This window comes from Poecilia formosa, unplaced genomic scaffold (assembly GCF_000485575.1).
Source record: "Poecilia formosa unplaced genomic scaffold, Poecilia_formosa-5.1.2 Scaffold62, whole genome shotgun sequence".
NCBI classification, from domain to species: Eukaryota; Metazoa; Chordata; class Actinopteri; order Cyprinodontiformes; family Poeciliidae; genus Poecilia; species Poecilia formosa.
Window position 1 is genome coordinate 1,673,424 of NW_006800001.1, and position 4,244 is coordinate 1,677,667.

The 4,244-nt window shown below is 41.8% G+C and overlaps 1 protein-coding gene across 1 annotated transcript in view; it reads left to right on the top strand.

Moving 5' to 3' along the window:
- The window catches only part of LOC103139561 (RNA-binding protein Musashi homolog 1-like), a 46,536-nt gene that overhangs the window by 7,946 nt on the left and 34,346 nt on the right, over nt 1–4,244 (top strand). The window lies entirely within an intron of this gene.

The window sequence follows — 4,244 nt, forward strand, 5'->3', positions numbered from 1 at the left end:
CCTTCTAGCTAAATAAAGGCTTTGACATTGTTCATATATTGATCCGAACACTGTTTTCTGAGTCTTTTCTAGGGAGTCCTCTCCTCAGCTCTTTTTCAAACCGCCTCAGGGGTCTTGGAGAGCAAGTCCCAGGCCCTGACAGGTCAGAGGTCGCTCCTGGACAAAAGGTTCCCTGCACTGGGTCGGTCGTGGTCAAGGAAACAAAAGCAGCGAAGACCTGCATTAGACAAACAACTGCAGTGGCAGAGTGACAAGACAGAGGGATGGCGACGGGTTAGGGGAGGGCAAAGAGTGCACTGAAAAGCTCTCTCAAACACTGACACACCCACACGCATACACCCACATGCACACACCCATGCTCTCTCAGACACACACACACGCTCTCTCACACAGGCAGTTGTGTAAATTTTGCTTCCACGCAAGCTTTGCCAGATTTTTAAATTAGCCAAAACTGTTGCCTAAGCCCATAAAATAACTTAGTCAAAGTTTCTCAAGATGGAAAGAAAAATCTCAGTCTCTCATTGCTTGTCTGCAACTGCGTGCTGGTTAAATAAAAATCACAATGCTGCGCTAACTTTGGTAGTACGAAAACCTGACCATTTTTTTTATTTTTTTTGCTCCAATCTGTCTTTTAACAGTGCCCTAACTTGTTCCTCTCCCCTCCCCCACCCTGCTGCTGTCTTTCTCCTCTCTTTTTTCATCCAGCACCATTGATCATGCATGCAGAAATTTAGCACGCCCAGCCGCGGCTCAAGCCGGGATAGGTCGGTGAGAGCGAGGCCCTGTCCTACATACTGTTCTCTCTCCATGGTCCACCAGGCCACAGTCACACACTCCCCCTGACCCTGCACCCCCGTCCCCTCGCTGACACACACACACACACACACACACACACACACACACGCACACAAACACCCTGCGGTCCTTCTCAGAACCGGCACATGCATGGATCATCATGTGGTGCTGGGAATGTTCACTGATCCCAACTAAAAACTTTCAGTCAGGTGCTGAAAGTAGGAGATTTAGGAGGGATACAGGGGGAGGGTTGCTCATTTTAGCTCTTCAAACTTACTGCGCACATGCAGTCTGGGTTTGAATTTAGAGGGGAAAAAAGGACGGGTCTGTCATCTTTCACTTTATCTGGTCCAAGAATAACAGCCATAACTATTACAGACAGCATTATACAGCCGAGTCCCAGAAGGTGAGGTGCTTGTTGGAACTGCTCAGCTGAGCCTCACTCCGAGCTAAAGCTGCTAATCTGCCACTTAGCCGCTTGGTACAGCCTGTCACATGGGCCGAGGGACAGGGTTATTGGGGGAAATCGGGTTTAGGTGGAAACTGAACCGTGGTGGGGTGAGCGGACGAACAACTGGGTGAAGGATGTGTAAAGGTGATCACAGCTGTTTTTAGGAACGACGAGTGATGGAGGATGAACAAAGAGATCGCTGCGACGCAGTTGGGAAAACATCATTCAACAAATACTCGATGTCACTCTGTTATCAAACAAGGCCAAACACGTTCATGTTGAATACCATATGACCACTCAATACAATCGATCCTTACTTTTTCTCTTGTTGATCTTGCTGTTAATGTGATTTTGCATTTTGGTGTCTTGATTGTTTTAATTTGGGAACTTATCCTTAGTTGTGTAAGAACTCATGCTGCGTCTTGTTTTATTTCTATTGGATCGGACTTAGATCACTGTGCCTCTCTAGCTGCACTATTGACACAATTACAACCACCAAGTACTACTTTTGAAATATTAAAATAACGATAAAATGTCATTATGACTGAAATTCATAACCAAACGGCTTCCCACAAAAATCAGGACTGCAAACCTTTTGCCTTATTAAATTATATTGTAGAAACTCTTGATTCGCTCAATTGATCAATTTTGCTCTTATCTCTCATGTGACGAAGCTGACTGAGTCAATTTCTGATCTTGTTATGAGGTTTTGTTTCCTCATAAGCTGCCCACCCTGTAGTTAGCACGTAGGTAACACAGCCTGCGCCTCTACTTTTAATTACAAAATTAACTTTAACCTAGTTGATAAGAACATGCTTGACATATAAAATGTTTGTTTTATTCATTTTTTCTTTGAAATGCTAATTTGCATTAAAATACATTTGGGTTGTTTGTAGTTGTTTGATCCGTCATGCTGTGGGATTGCGTTTCTTTGTGAAGAAGGCTGTAGCCAGAGCTACAAATAAATGCGTTGGACCAAACCGCCTTAACACTTCTGCAGAAGCTAACATCCACGGTTTCCCTATCTCTGGGTAGCAGCCAGTCAGTGCCAAGGAAAGTGCATGCTACTCCACGATTGTCTTATTTGCAAATGAGTGAAGTAGCATTGCACGTATTCCAGCTTCCAAAGCAAATGTTTTCTCCCTGGAAAGTTTAGTGAAAAAATACACAAACAGATGAATTTTTCCCATTTAATTTGGAGTTGTGTTCTGCAGAAATACCGATAAGTAGTGAACCACTTATTTGATGCATGAAGAGACCATCCATGCAATAAGAGTCAGTTTGTGCTGTTTTGCAAACGAGTGGAAAGCGTTTTACATGAATGTAAAAAAAAAAGAAAAAGAAGAAGAAGACTATTTTCCTCTTCTGTATTTGTACTGTGAAAAACTTTCGGTGTTCAGGCATGGCCCCAGGTCGATAATTTAAGGGAAGCTGGCTGAGTGGCTGGCAAGTTCGTTAATTCTTTTTTTAGGTCTCGTTTTGATAATGTTGCACCTTTTAATGTGATTTTGAAGGAAATATGAGAAAATGAGGACAAAAATCTGACGTTTTTCCAAAATTTGTGAAACTTTGGGAAAACGATCAGGAAGGTTGCAAAGAGGCCAGCAGTAACACTGTGTGGTAGGAGTTTGTGTTTGTGTTTTTGTGTGTGGAAATGTTCTGCTGTATTGTTGTGGTCACGTGTCAACTAAACAGCAGAGTTGCACATTAAATTCTTTTATTCCAAAAAAAAAAACAAAAAAATCTAACAGAGCCTTCTGGGAGAAAGGATTATGGTCTGATCAAACTAAAGAGAACTTTGGAAGGTATGTTTAGCTCAGAAACAGCACTCCACATGATCAAAAACAACGCTACGCTAACGGTGGAGCATGGTGGTGAAAGGTTCATGCTTTGGGGTTACTTTTCTCCAGATGGAGCTGAAGTTCTTGTCGGCGTGGATAAAGCCACAAACAGTCTCAAATATCAGTCAGTTTTCACCCAGAAACACTCAGTTGTCTGTTTCAAAGGTTCAAGAGGTTTTTATTTCTCAGGATGTTTGTGAGCACAAACGCGTCGAAACAGCAATGGGATGACCTAACCAAAAGGAAATTTAAGGGGTCACCAAAAGAAAGCTGTGGACAAGAGATGTCCTCGCATCCTCTGATAAAAGTAGAGCACTTTTTCAAGCTAGCTGTATGTTCACAAGTTGTGGGATGTTGATAGATCCCACCCAAAGACTCCTGGATGCAAAATTAAATGAAGAGGTGCTTTAACAAAGTACCACTTGAAGGTTTTTTTAAAGGTTCGCTTTGGCTCTAATGACCTTTATTTGAAAATGCTAGGACAGGAAAGTAGGCAATGAGAGAGAAGGAAGAAGGTCAGCAGTCCGAGGCTCGAACCTGCTACGGCCACATCAAGGACTAATGCCTCCCTACCTGGGTTGTGCTTAACCCCTGCGCGACCACAGCAACCCCGATCTGAAGAATTTTGAAACCATTTTGCAGCTATCATATGGCAGCTTTATTTTTTTTTCCCCCAACTGACCTCTCCAGACTGTCCGTTGCCTTTTACTCAATAGCTGGTTTCCAGCAACTCTGCAAAGAGCAGCAGATATAGAAAGTGGGAAGATGGATATGTTCCAATGCACATGTTCTGTTTTTGTTGAAAAGTAAGAAGAACAATTTCATCAAAGGGTTTGAAAACTATTTGCCATACTCTTGTTTTTGAGTCATAAAAACCTTAAAATCTGATGTGATGGGAAGATAAATGGAGATAAAGGGCAATCCTGGAAGAAAACCTGCAAAATACTTCAGATGTGATTTAAATCCAGTCCTCAAGCTCAAGCTGTGCTATGAGCTTGAGCTATAATATAGAGAAGAATGAAAAAATATTATGTATACGTTGAAATTTAAGGTTGTAATGTGTAAACGGTTAAGAACACAGTCATGAGAAATTAATAAAAAAAGAATTATGTATATTAATTGATAATGATGCACTTATTTAAAATTGTATTATATAT